Genomic DNA, 14,613 nt, shown 5'->3' on the forward strand with positions numbered 1-14,613 from the left:
ACCTCCTCTTGTGCAGCAGAAGAAGAGGCCATGGGCAGGGAAGACTAGAGCCAGGATGTGGGGTGGGGGAGGGAAGGGAAGGCAGAGGGTTGCAGTGGGGGAGGAGGGGAGGGCTGGGGCCCCATCAACCACTCCATCTCCTGGTCTTCTCCACAGACACGAGAGGAAATGGTCCTGGTGGTCCCCCGTTTGCATTTCAGGCTGCCAGGGCTGGAGGGGGGCAGGGGAGGGGAAGGGAGGGTTGCAGTGGGGGAGAAGGGAAGGGCTGGGCTCTGGCCAACCACTCCATTCCCTCCTCCTCCTCCTCGGGTAGGGGGTAAGGGATGGTGGGTGTGCAGGAGGGAAGGGAAGGCGGGGTAGGGGTAGGGGTGGGGGTGGGGGGAGGAAAGGAGAGATGATCCGTGGGGTTGGTGGCAGTGAGGGAATGACAGACAGCAGGGGTGGGGACAGGAAGGGGAGGGAACCCTGAACCCAGCCTCAAAAATCCCCTCTCTGCTGCCAGGGAGCAGTCCGTGCTGCCAGCGCAACAGCAGTTGGGTCCGCTCTGAGCCCAGCTCAGTTCTCCGTCTCCATGGCGGCTGGAACCCTGGCACTGTGACCCGGCCGGAGGGACGGCCCACCACGTGGAGAGCAGGGCTTGCTCTCTGGGCCTGGAGGAGTGGAGCTGGGCAGGCGGGGGGACCAGGCACCTTCATGGGATGCCTGGAGGGGGCTGCTTTGGATATGAGAACAGCGACAGCTAGTTGGGGCCCTTTCCTCCCATGTCCCATTTTTGTAGTAAGATGGTGTTAGTGATGTGTAAACAGCTACCAGTTTCGCTGGAAGTCGGTGTGGCTGGCTACAGTTAACTGTCCCTGCTGTGATGTGGATGGGCTGATATGTAAAGTTCAGTCGAATACTCTTCTGTCCTCATTTGGTGCCACAAAAAAGCAGCTGTCTTTACAAGCCATGACTACTGAAGACTGAATGCTATCCCTATGTGCAATAAGTACCCCTTGCCCCTGATTCAAGAGTTGCTGGGAAGCCTGGGGCAGGGGAAAATATTTACTAAACTGGAGTTGCGAGAAGCTTGCTACCGTGTGAGGATCGTTAAGGGTCAAGAATACCTCACTGCGTGTAACACCCTCTATGGCTAGTTTGAGCAGAGAGTCATGCCCTTCAGGCTGAGTGGGGCCCCTGGGGTGTTTATGACCTTGAGAAATGAGGTACTCTATGACTTGTTGTTTAAAGGGGTGGTGGAATATTTGGACGATGTACTCCTTTACACTAAGACTGTGGAGGAACATGTCCCTTTGGTAAGAGAGGTGGTGCAGTGACTGCTACACAATGAGCTATATGTGAAACTGTCCAAATGTGAATTCCATAGAGGCAAACTGGATTTCTTGGGCTGTCGAGTCTCAGAAGGAGGGGTGGACATGGACCCGGGTAATGTCAAAGATGTGCTGCAATGGCAGAACCCCCCTCCCCCCGGCACCCAGAAACGATTACAATCTTTCTTGGGCTTTGCACATTTCTTGATCACCTTCACCAACTTGTTCGCCCCAGTGGTGGGATTCAAATAATTTAACAACTGGTTGTTTACAAGCACCATTTTAACAACTGGGAGCCCCCTCAATGAAGAGACAACAGCTGTGGATTAACTCATTTATTGATACAATTCAACCAATCTACTGCCCACACTCAACTCTGCTGAGGCCTTTCAATAGGCGGGCTGAGCAAGGAAGCCTAACGGCCGCTCGTGTTGCTGGGCAGACCCACCCCAACTCCAAGCCTGGCCAGCGTCTTCTGCCACCCTTGTTTATCATCGCCTGCCCCAAATGAGCTCTGTGCCGCCCAGCCCACCATCCTGCCTCGTGTGATCAGCCCGCCCTATCCCTACCGAACTACCTGTGGCTGAGTGCACCAACCTCCACCACGATGACCTCATGAAGCAGGCAAAAAAGCCCCCCCCCCCAGCCAATCTGGGGAAGCCCCAAAAATTCCTGCTTGGCCCCAAAAGGCAGCCGGCTAATCCCGTGAGGTCTCAGGCGGGGCTGGGGGGGAGGGTCAGCAGCCAAAGCTGGGCTGGGGAGAGGCCAGGCTACAAACGAAGCTGGCAAGATGCCCCTCCCCATCAGCTGGACCCAAAGGGCCTCATCGAGGTCTCCCCGCCTCAGCAGCTAGTTCGTTCCCCTTTATTTTATTACCCCCCCATGAGGTATAATTCAAATACTATTCATCTGCAATGAGAAAACATTAATTAAAAAATTCACAATCAAACAATCAGGGGGCAGCTGTTGGGGAATCACAGCCTATAGGAGTGAGAAGATGTGGGGGGGATGGGAAGAGGATGGGGGTCAGCCACTGGCCTGCCACTCCATTGCCTCTCCTCTTGTGCAGTGGAAGAAGAGGCCATGGGGCAGGGAAGACTAGAGCCAGGATGTGGGGTGGGGGAGAGAAGGGAAGGCGGAGGGTTGCGGTGTGGGAGGAGGAGAGGGCTGGGGCCCCACCAACCACTCCATCTCCTGGTCTTCTCCACAGACCTGAGATGGGATGGTCCTGGTGGTCCCACATTTGCATTTCAAGCTGGGGGGGCTGGGGGGGCAGGGCTGAGGGGGCAATGGAGGGGGAGGTGGGAAGGAAAAAAGCGGGTGGGTTGCAGTGGCAGGCAAAGGGGCGGGCTGGGCTCCGACCAACAACTCCATTCCCTGCTTCTCCTCGGGTAGGGGGCGGTGGCAGTGCAGGAGGGAAGGGAAGGTGGGGTAGGTGTGGTGGGAGGGAAGGACAGACGGACCATGGTGGTGTTGTTGTTGAGGGAATGATGGACAGCGGGGGAGGGGACAGGAAGGGCATCAGGGATGGTGAAGGTGGGAGAAGGAAGGGAAGAAGACACTGGAGGGGGCTCAAAGGGGCGGGCAGGAGAGGAGGGAAGCCAGGGGCCCCTGGGTGCCGGGCAGATGATCCGGGCTTCTGAGAGAGCTACCTGCAATTTTACTATCCTTCCAACTGGCCATGTTGGTGCTGCAAGGTTTGGATCTGCAGGATGTTCCCACCGCCATCTTGAAACCTGTGCAGAAACCTCTTATCCTCTGTAGCTGACAATGGTGGCCTCCCGTGGCCTCTTCCCTTCCTTCTCTGGGTGTTGGGTCTCTTTGGTCCCAAGCAGAAAGAAAAAGTCAGCTCAGCGGCATGACACGGAGACAAGGAGTCCATGGGAGGAGGGGGACCCACAGACGCTCCCCGGAGTGCGGAATCCCATTCCCTGAGGAGACGCGCTCTGGAAACAGCCCCTCTCTGAGGGAGCGGGAGAGGTTTCCAGGGGAGGAGGGGGTCCTTCCAGGTATCTTTTCCCCCGTTGGTCTAAAGGTGGGGGGCAGCACTCCGCCCAGGTCAGCCAGGTTGCCTCTCCCTCACACACATCCTCAGAGTCCCTTACCGCGCCTTGGAAGGAAGATGGCCGACAACCAGCCGGTGATCGTCCAAATCCCTTGAAAGAGAGTCGACTTTGCTCGGCGGATGATTTTCTGTGGAGGAATGAGATGTGGAAAGGATGGAATTCTGGACACCCTGGGATGGGGGCAGAAATTCCAGGACTTCCCCCTCCCCCAGATAGGAAAGCCCAAGAAAGACGACTTCATCGAGGGGAAGACCCCACCCCCAAGCCAAGCTGCCTGTTGGCCCGCAAGGAAGGACTTGACCTGCACCCACAGAAAGCCGTTGTCCCCATGAGACCTCCCAGAAGATCAGCTGCCCTGGTCCCCCCACTTGGCAGCCTTGCCTTCCAGACTGAGAGAAGGGTTAAGCAGCTACATCCACTGGCCCATCCCTTGGCAACACCCACCCCCAGCGTCAGACGGACCTCGACTGTCTTCTTTAGAACCACTCCACGACCGGCCTTCAAGTGTTTCCAGGACTCCTGAAAGGTGAGAAAGCAAGGGGACCTCAGCCCTTTCACGGGCGGCATTCAGCTCTTCCACTCCTCCAGTCGGCATGCAGCATGCACCTGGTTTCATCCTTGACACGTGCCCCCCATCATTCTGACATGGCATTCAATGCATGGATGCCTGAAGGTGTGATGGAGACCCCCCTTGGAATTAGGCACCGGTCCCTGGTTTCCTTTGTGGAGTGAATGCCAGTTCTGCCCTCCTGACCCACACGTCCCCCACGCTCCAGGTGTCTTACCATTCTTCTGAAGGGAGGGAACCCTGAACCCAGCCTCAGAAATCCCCTCTCTGCTGCCAGGGAGCTGTCTGTGCTGCCAGAGCAACAGCAGCTGGGTCCACTGTGAGCCCAGCGGTCACCTGGAGCATCTTTTAGAGTTTTCCATCCCCATGGTGGCTGGAACCCTGGCACTGTGACCCGGCCGGAGGGACGGCCCACCTGGAGAGCAGGGCTTGCTCTCTGGACCTGGAGAGTGGAGCTGGGCAGGCGGGGGGACCAGGCACCTTCATGGGATGCCTGGAGGGGGCTGCTTTGGATATGAGAACAGCGACAGCTAGTTGGGGCCCTTTCCTCCCATGTCCCATTTTTGTAGTAAGATGGTGTTAGTGATGTGTAAACAGCTACCAGTTTCGCTGGAAGTCGGTGTGGCTGGCTACAGTTAACTGTCCCTGCTGTGATGCGGATGGGCTGATATGTAAAGTTCAGTCGAATACTCTTCTGTCCTCATTTGGTGCCACAAAAAAGCAGCTGTCTTTACAAGCCATGACTACTGAGGACTGAATGCTATCCCTATGTGCAATAAGTACCCCTTGCCTCTGATTCAAGAGTTGCTGGGAAGCCTGGGGCAGGGGAAAATATTTACTAAACTGGAGTTGCAAGAAGCTTGCTACCGTGTGAGGATCATTAAGGGCCAAGAATACTTCGCCTCGTGTAACACCCGCTATGGCTAGTTTGAGCAAAGAGTCATGCCCTTCGGACTGAGTGGGGCTTCTGGGGTGTTCATGACCTGGAGAAATGAGGTACTCCATGAGTTGTTGTTCAAAGGGGTGGTGTATATTTGGACGATGTACTCCTTTACACTAAGACTGTGGAGGAACATGTCCCTTTGGTAAGAGAGGCGGTGCAGCAACTGCTACACAATGAGCTATATGTGAAACTGTCCAAATGTGAATTCCATAGAGGCAAACTGGATTTCTTGGGCTGTCGAGTCCAAGAGTCCCTTACCGCGCCTTGGAAGGAAGATGGCCGACAACCAGCCGGTGATTGTCCAAATCCCTTGAAAGAGAGTCGACTTTGCTCAGCTGATGATTTTCTGTGGAGGAATGAGATGCGGAAAGGATGGAATTCTGGACACCCTAGGATGGGGGCAGAAATTCCAGGACTTCCCCCTCCCCCCAGATAGAAAAGCCCAAGAAAGACGACTTCATCGAGGGGAAGACCCCACCCCCAAGCCAAGCTGCCTGTTGGCCCGCAAGGAAGGACTTGGGGGCCTGCACCCACAGAAAGCTATTGTCCCCATGAGACCTCCCAGAAGATCTGGGGCCCCCACTTCCAGACTGAGAGAAGGGCTAAGCAGCTACTTCCTTTGGCCCATCCCTTGGCAACAGAGTCAAGGAAGACTCAACAGTCCCCTTCTATTTGAACTAGTTATTGATTCAATACACTCAGAGACAATCAGTCCGTTAGAAAACTTTTTCTTTTTGTAGTTTATTAAGTCTTACTTATATCTGATATCTCAGTTAGGCTAGCATAATAAAACCTCCAGTGACAGCTAGCGACTTAAAAATCAAGAAAACATTTAATGTAGCTTAAGACATGTAACAGGCAAGCTTACAAATTGCTCTAATGAACTAACAAAAAAAAACATTCGGGAAAACAAAGCTGGGCTTCAGCTTCAGTGAAACCCCAACCAAAATAACTGCCTGGGAGCCACAGCCTCCAACTGTCCCTTTTAGAATGTTCGCTGAACTCTTCACACCCACCCCCAGCGTCGGACGGACCTCGGCAGTCTTCTTAATAACCACTCCACGACCGGCTTTCAAGCATTTCCAGGACTCCTGAAGGTTGAGAAAGCAATGGGACCTCAGCCCTTTCATGGGTGGCATTCAGCGCTCCTCCAGTCAGCGAGCAGCATGCAGCTGGTTTCATCCTTGACACGTGCCCCCCATCATTCTGATGTGACATTCAATGCATGGACGTCTGAACGTGTGATGGAACCTCGGACTCAGGCACCGGTCCCTGGTTTCCTTTCAGGAGTGAATGCAGGTTCTGCCCTCCTGACCCACCTGTCCCCCACCCTCCAGGTGTCTTACCATTCTTCGAAAGGGAGGGAACCCTGGACCCAGCCTCAGAAATGTCCTCTCTGCTGCAAGCTATGGATCCGCTCTGACCCAATGGTCACCTGGAGCATGTTTTTGAGTTCTCCGTCTTCATGGCAGCCGGAACCTTGGCACTGTGACCCGACCGGAGGGATGGCCCAGCATCTGGAGAGCAGGGCTTGTCTCTGGGCCTGGAGGAGGGGAGCTGGGCAGGCAGGGGGACCAGGCACCTTCATGGGATGCCTGGAGGGGCTGCTTTGACTGGTCATGGGTCTTGGATCCCAGAGGCCAAGTGTTGTACAGGTTCTTTTCAGTTGGATACTGCAGAGACTGAGACCTCGATCTGTAACTTTGGTTGTGAACCTCCCCGTCGGGCCCAGAGACCTCTCTGAGTTACCACTGATCTCAGGACTACAGAGATCTGTGTATTGATGTTTGTTGCATCATGTTATGATTGCTGATGTCGTTACACTGTTGTACACCGCCTTGAGCCTTTCAGGGGAGGGCGGTATATACATTAAATATACAATACAGTACAATAATACAATACAATACAATTTGGCCTTGCGTTGCATCATATATTTTTCTTTTTGAAATAAAAATGGAATAAAACACAGAAGCATCATAAAATTCCATACAACTCAAAATCAGCCAAATCTTGATTTCAATCTTGAGTGGAACTTTGAATGCAGAGTTGACCATCTGGGTGCTCTTCAGTTTCTAAAGGTCTTCCGAATGAGGGGACAGGTCCTTGGCTGTTATTGGAAGACCTGAGCGGTAGGAGAGTAATTTGGAGGGGGGATCCCGAAGATTTGGGCCGGCAGCCAAGAAAAGCGCTGATCCCGCCTCATGGTCCATCTGGTCCAGCATCCTGACTCAGGCAGCAGCCAACCAGTGAGTTCCTCAAGAGGTCCAACCGCCGGGCATGGAGACCAGGGCCTTCCCCGAAGGTGCCTCTTGGCTCTGGTGTGTAGAATGTGCTACCTCTCTAAGCATTTCCAAGTCCATTAAAGTCAGTGTCAGGTTTGTTTGTTTCACACCCCTCACCCTCTACCGACAGGGGACTTGCTTGGGACAGTTTACCCGAACACTGAAAAGACCATCCTTATAAAAGCAATCTACCCAATTCAAACAACAGCCCGACAAGCCAGAGGATTCAAGCAACTGGCCAGCTGTTTATCTTGTAACACTTACCCCAGGCCAACTGGGACACAGCAGCCGTGCGTAGCCCACAGAGCACTGGAAGGTCCTGCGGGGCATGAACCTCTGTCAAGAACTGGTCCCGGGAGAGGGGGCAGCCACTGATGAGGTCCTTGCTGTGGCAGTTGTTGGGTGGCAATTTGTGAGGAGGTACCCCTAGAAGGCCCTGCAATGGTGATCAACGAAATCCAGCAGCTGCATTCTGGACCAGCCGAAGCTCCCCAGGTGTCTCCAAGGGCAGAGCTAAGGAGAGGGCGTCATGGCAGCCTTCACTGGGAGGGACCGTCACATGGGTGCCAGAGGAGAACAGCCGGGGGGACAGTGTTACCTAGCTTAACAGGGGGAAGGGTTTCTTTCAGGGTTAGCAATGGGGAAGAATAGCTCGGTTTGGCAAATACATTGGGGAAAGAGCTTACCTTGGCAGAGCAATGGGGAGAGCAACTTAACTTGGCAGAGCTTTGTGGAGATAACTCACTAGGCAATGCGAGAGGAAGCTAGGCTGGGATCTTTGAGACTATGTATATGGGGCAATATGGCATGGAGCATTCCGCAGAGTAACACAAGGAGTCCAAATCAAGTTTAAAATGTTTATATAAATTTGGTTTCAAGCACACATACAGTAAGATATGGAGGCACATACATACAAGTTCCTAGAGATATAAAAAGGTGGGAAAAATAGGTCTGAATGATAGAATGGGAATTGGGAGGCAGCAGGGTGATACGTTACCTAATGGTTCCAATGCAGCAGATGAAGAAGAAGGCAGGGACTCTGTGCCAGCACAGAGATCCCGCAGAAGGATGATATCGTGTCTCACACCAACTTGACCAAGAGAGGTTCAGGTTAGAAACGAGCAATGAGCTTAAGGTGAGCAGGACTTTTATAGGTGGATCACTGGTTTGGCGGGAAAAGAGACCCTTTGCATTAGGTTTTATTTCTTGCATCTGTGCTGGGTTGCAGGGTTGAGCTAATTAGCAGCTCTATCTATTGTTCTAAACCCCGGGAGGGGGGGTGGTAGCCAATAGTTTTCTTGATTACATTAGAAGCACCTTGAATAGGTGGCCAGCACAGTGAGGCTCTGGCTATTGTAATTTCGCAGAGGCAGCAAGATTAGATCAGGGATGGGAGCACTTAGAAAGTTTTAGGAACAGCTGAAGGAGAGAAAGGTCGCATCTCAGTTCAAGGCGTAGTGCAATTTGCAACTCCATTAACTGTAGCTCTGGCTTGGGTGTGGACATCAAGGGAGGCAAATGAGTAGATTAACTCTCTACTGACTGTTTGCTGTTTTTCCAGACTTGCTTTTTAGCCTGTTTCATCCTGCTCCACACCATATATAGCTGTTAGCATCAATATAAATCAGAAATCTATCTTACATATATATTGTATCTATAAAAATCCCGGATTGAATGCGTGTTCTGAGATGTGGGGTGGAAGGGGAACATAACAACAGGGGGAGGTCTCCATGGAGGAGATAAAGCACTGCCTTCAGGTAAGGGAAGGATTGGGCCCTACCCATATGCTCCTAGCACAGTCCACTCATTTAGGCAAGACACTGGGGCAAGCATACCACTCCCCAAATGGAAGAATGGTCGATGGGGTGGAAAGAAACTTTTTTGGCAACCCAAAGTGGCTGCTTTAAATAACAGGGCTGAGTGGGGCCCCTGGGGTGTTCATGACCTTGAGAAAGGTAGTACATAATACCAAATTATGTAGGGTGGTGAGAACCACAAAGGATTGCGAAGAGCTCCAAGCGGACCTTGATAAATTAGGTGAGTGGGCTAAGAAATGGCAAATGCAGTTCAATGTAGCAAAATGTAAAGTGATGCACATAGGGGGAAAAAATCCAAACTTCCCATACACGCTACAAGGGTCAGTGCTATCAGTCACAGACCAGGAATTTGGGAGAGTTTGAAGGCTGCCTTACGTTGACTGAGTTCTACATGGGAATGTCAACTCTCAATGCATGGCAGCTGTGAAAAAACTGCAAAACCTATGCTGGGGATCATTAGGAAAAGGAATTGATAATAAAACTGCAAAAGGATTGTCATGCCCTTATATAAAGCAGTGGCGCGACCAAGCACTTGCCAGATACTCACAGTGTTCAGTTCTGGCTGCCCACATCTCAAAAAGAATATTGACGAGATAGAAAAAGTGCAGAGAAAGGCAACGAGGATGATTGAGGGACTGGAGCATCTTCCTTATGAGGAGAGGCTGCAGCGTTTGGAGAGGAGACGTCTGAGGGGGGATATGATTGAAGTCTATAAAATTATGCATGGGATAGAAAATGTTGACAGAGAGAAATTTTTCTCTCTTTCTCACAATACTAGAACCAGGGGGCATACATTGAAAATGCTGGGGGGAAGAATTAGGACTAATAAAAGGAAACACTTCTTCACACAACGTGTGATTGGTGTTTGGAATATGCTGCCACAGGAGATGGTGATGGCCACTAACCTGGATAGCTTTAAAAGGGGCTTGGACAGATTTATGGAGGAAAAGTCGATCTATGGCTACCAATCTTGATCCTCTTTGATCTGAGATTGCAAATGCCTTAACAGACCAGGTGCTCAGGAGCAACAGCCACAGAAGGCCATTGCTTTCACATCCTGCATGTGAGCTCCCAATGGCACCTGGTGGACCACTGCAAGTAGCAGAGAGTTGGACTAGATGGACTCTGGTCTGATCCAGCTGGCTTGTTCTTATGTTCGTATGTTCTTATGTACTCCATGACTTGTTGTTCAAAGGGGTGGTGGAATATTTGGACGATGTACTCACTTACACTAAGACTGTGGAGGAACATGTCCCTTTGGTAAGAGGTGGTGCAGCGACTGCTACACAATGAGCTATATGTGAAACTGTCCAAATGTGAATTCCAAAGAAGCAAACTGGATTTCTTGGGCTGTCGAGTCTCAGAAGGAAGGGTGGAGATGGACCCGGGTAAGGTCAAAGATGTGCTGCAATGGCAGATACCCCCCGCCCCGGCACCTGGAAACAATGACAATCTTTCTTCTGCTTTGCACATTTCTACCGTGACTTTATTAGTGATTTTGCCACCCTGCGCCTCCCCCTCACAAGTTTGCTGCACACCAAGGATAAAGGGCCAGTTGCCACAAAACTGGGAGCCCTGCTGGCATGGATGCTGTGGCATAGGGGGAGAAAATGGTGCCTGGGCAAAATGGCGCCCGCCTCTGCCCCTTGCAACATCTCCTGGGAAGGGTAGTTCCCACCTGCTGCTAAGGTAAGTGAGGGGGCATCGGGATGGTGGGGAGAAGGGGGGAAGGGGGAAGAGGGAAGGGGGAAGGGGGAAGGAGGAGGGGTGTGGGGGCGATTTTCCGCTCCCACGTGACCCCAATGGTGCGTGCCTGAGGCACAGTGCCCCCTACCCCATTGGAGCTCTGCCTATGCTTGGATGGATGAATGCCAAACTGCCTTTGACGCTTGAAGGAGGCATTCACTTCAGAGCCTGTCCCCCGCCACGCGAACCCGGACATGCTGATGCCTCGTATCTGGCTCCCGGTGACGCCCTCCTTGCAGAGGGTGGAGGATGGCAAGCTGCACCCATGTGCATACCTTTCAGGAAAGTTTGTGGGATCTGAAATGAACTGGACGGTGGGGGACAAGGGGATGGTGGCTATCAAAAGGGCCTTGGCGAGCCAGCAGCATTGGCTTGAAGGGGCAAAACACCTCTTTGAGGTTTGGACTGACAACAAAAACTTGCCAGTTCTTAAAAGCCCAGGGAAGCTTTCTGTTAAGCATCTCTGGTGGGTGGACTTCTTCGCGAGGTTCAATTTTACCCTTCATTTTTTCCTGGGCAAACGTAACTGTTTGGCAGAGTCACTCTCCCGCATTCCCCACCCAGAAGAGGCGCCGGCGCCATCCAGATGCACCATTTTCATGCCCTTGTGGCTGGGACTGGGGGTCACCACTCGTGACCAGACATGCCTCCAGAGTCAGGCGCCTCCTCCCCTGTGTGTCACGCTGTCGCTAGACTTCGCATTCCTTGATGTGGGGGGAGGATCTCCTAAGTCGAAGGGGGCTATGGTGGAAAAGAGAGAAATTGTATATGAACTGTATATGCCTACCACGCTCTGTCTCCAAATGCTGACAGAGGTGTCACAATGCCAAATCAGTGGGGCATTTTGGGTTCCTAAAAACCCTGCACCTCGTGAGGAGGCAATTTGGGTGGCGCACGCTCCATAAGGATGTGGAAGTGTATGTCAAAGGCTGCCCCAGATGTACAATGGAGAAACGGAGCCCGGGGAAGCCCAGGAACTCCTGCAACCACTGCCTGCTCCAGCTGCCCCTTGGAAGGTGAGCTCCATGGATTTCATCACCGATCTTCCCCCAGGCAAAGGGGAAACAGTGATGTGGGGGTGGGGGTCTCTTTTCTAAGCAAGCCCATTTCATCCCCTGCTCAAGTATCCCCTCAGCACAAAAAGTGGCCAGATTATTTGTACCTCACATCTACCGGCTGTGCGTGGCTCTGGAGAAAATTATATTGGATTTGGGCAGCTAATTCGTGTCTCGGTTCTGGGATCAGTTTCTAAAGCTCTTAGGGGTGGAGGAAGGTCTGTCATCTGCATATCACACCACAACAGATGGACAGAGTGAGCACACGAACGCTATGCTGGCACAACACCTGTGGTGTTACGTGAACTATCACCAGGACAACTGGGCAGAATTGTTGCCCTTCGCAGAGTTTACCATGCCAGTTGGGGCTGGTCGGAATTGGCCATGCCAGCAGGGGCTGATGGGAATTGTAGTCCATGAACATATGAAGCGCCAGAGTTGGACACCCCTGGCCTACAATAACGCTATGCATAGCAGCATTGGCAAGAGCCCCTTTGAGGGGACATACAGACAAGCAGCCAAACCCTTCCCCCTCCTGGGACAGGAGGTGAAGGAACTAGGTGATTTATAGGAATGGGTGGCCACGAACCAGCGGGCTTGGGGCCCCATCCAAGAGTCCCTGAACCAAGCTAAAGGTTCCCACAAGGCGCAGGCTAATAATAAAAGGTGACCAGTGGAACTGGGGGGTGGGGAATTGGGTCTGGCTGTCGACAAAGAACCTCTAGGGGGTGCAGGGGTGCAACAATTTGGGTCATATGTTCGTGGGGCCTTTTTAGGTAGTACCACGGATCAATGCAGTCACTGTAGAATCAGACTCTGATTCTGGAACAATGGACAGTCGGGATATTAGTCCACTCCTTAGTATTGGAGGCTTTACTTTTGATTGAAATGCTAGAATCCCAAAACTGGCTTTCATATCCTGATGCACCTCAACCTCCACCTCAGGCCTGGGCGCCGGCGGGAAGGTTGGAGTAAATTTCTCCAAGGTGGGGGTCCCTTCTTCAGTAGGCTGCAATTAAACACAGGGTGTGTTTTGTAACACATCCTGTGTTTCATTGCAGCCTACTGAAGAAGGGACCCCCACCAGACAAATGGCACTCCCACCGAGAACTGTCCCCGCCGGTGCAGGTGGGGGGGCGAGGTGCATCAGGAGATGGAAGCTGTTTTGGATTCTTGCATTCATAAAAAGTGCCTCCAATACCTTATGGAGTAGACTAATATCCTGACTGTCCATTGTTCCAGAATCAGTGTCTAACACCGAGTAAATTTGACTCCATATGTCTCCCTGGGCAGTACGGCCCTGTGTGGCATGCAAGCTTCATTGGTGATCAAGAAGGGGACTTGTGGGACAGCTAAAGATAACCTGCACGGCAGAGGTGGGATCCAGCAGGTTCTCACCAGTTCCCGAGCGTGGGTTACTAATTATTTGTATGTGCCGAGAGGGGGTTCCTAATTGGGTCTGCTTTTCCGCTAGAAATTCCATTAGGTCCAAAAATCATAAAGTCCTGTTGTTTCCTATATGGCTGGCTAGCGAAGGTAGAAAACGGGATAATTCTCCCTGTTGGGCTGTTTTAAAAACATGTTTTAGAAATATGGTAAAGTTCCTTGTTTAAGGAAAGTATCCTTCTTTTGATTTCTAGGAACAAAATTAAGTATTTGAAAGTATTAAGTATTTGACAGGCAGTCAATTAGAGGAGAAGTAGTTGTTTCTGTTGGCAGTAGACGATAGGACTTGCTAGAATGAGTTTAAATTATGGACAGAAAGATACCAGCTGGAAATTAGGAACTTTTTTTTACAGTAAGAGTTTTTTACAGTAACAGAGATATTATCAATGCCCCGCCCCCAGAATGCCCAGCCACGCCCCCATCGTGCCCCGCCCAGCCCCACTGGCCCTACGCCACTGTTTGAATCCCACCACCATAGGAATCTGTTACTAAAATTTTTGGATCCCACCACTGCTGCACGGTCCCAGCAACAGACCATTTTGCCCTGGTGGAGCCAGAGGGGTATATTGTGTGTGTGAGAGTGTGTGTGTGTGTGTGTGGGGGGGGGGTACTTTTGCCCCCTTCCTGGTGTTTGCTAGCCAGTAGAGCTTCTTACAGTTGTTGTTTGCTTTTGGGTAAACAAAAACTGACTGGAACCAGATGCGAAATCAGCAGGTTGCGTCTTTTCCTGTTTGGCAACTAGAAACTGAGGGCCCACGGTCAATTGTGCTTCCTTTTTGCAAAGTACCTTGCATAAGGCACTTGTGGGTGGGCAGCACCCATTGCAGCAGAGATCTCTTCTGTTCGATGATTCCCCTCTTCTCTGTGGAAACTGACCTGTCCTAAGCGCTGACTTCTGGGGGAGGGGAAATGTCTTTTTTAAATATAATTTTTAATTGGTATATTTGGACCGGTTTCTAACAAACTGGAAATTAGGAACTTTTTTTACAGTAAGAGTTTTTTACAGTAACAGAGAAATTATTAATGCCCCGCCCCCAGAATGCCCGGCCACGCCCCCATCATGCCCCGCTCAGCCCCATTGGCGCTACACCACTGCTTGAATCCCACCACTATGGGAACCTGTTACTAAATTTTTTGGATCCCACTACTGGCAGTTATTATGAGCAATGGGGACTGCAGCCAAAGGACCATGCCGGTGTGGTATAGTGGGTAGAGAAGGGCTGGGAAGGCTCAGGTTGTCTGTGAGATGTTGCTCATTTGCCGTCTCAGCTTAGCCTCCCTTGCAAGGAAAACCATCCTGAGTAGGGTTGTCAGCTCTGGTTGGGACACAGACAAACACCCTGTGAGGTGGTTGGGGCTGAGAGAGTTTAGAGAGAACTG

This window comes from Sphaerodactylus townsendi, linkage group LG04 (genome assembly GCF_021028975.2).
Source record: "Sphaerodactylus townsendi isolate TG3544 linkage group LG04, MPM_Stown_v2.3, whole genome shotgun sequence".
NCBI classification, from domain to species: Eukaryota; Metazoa; Chordata; class Lepidosauria; order Squamata; family Sphaerodactylidae; genus Sphaerodactylus; species Sphaerodactylus townsendi.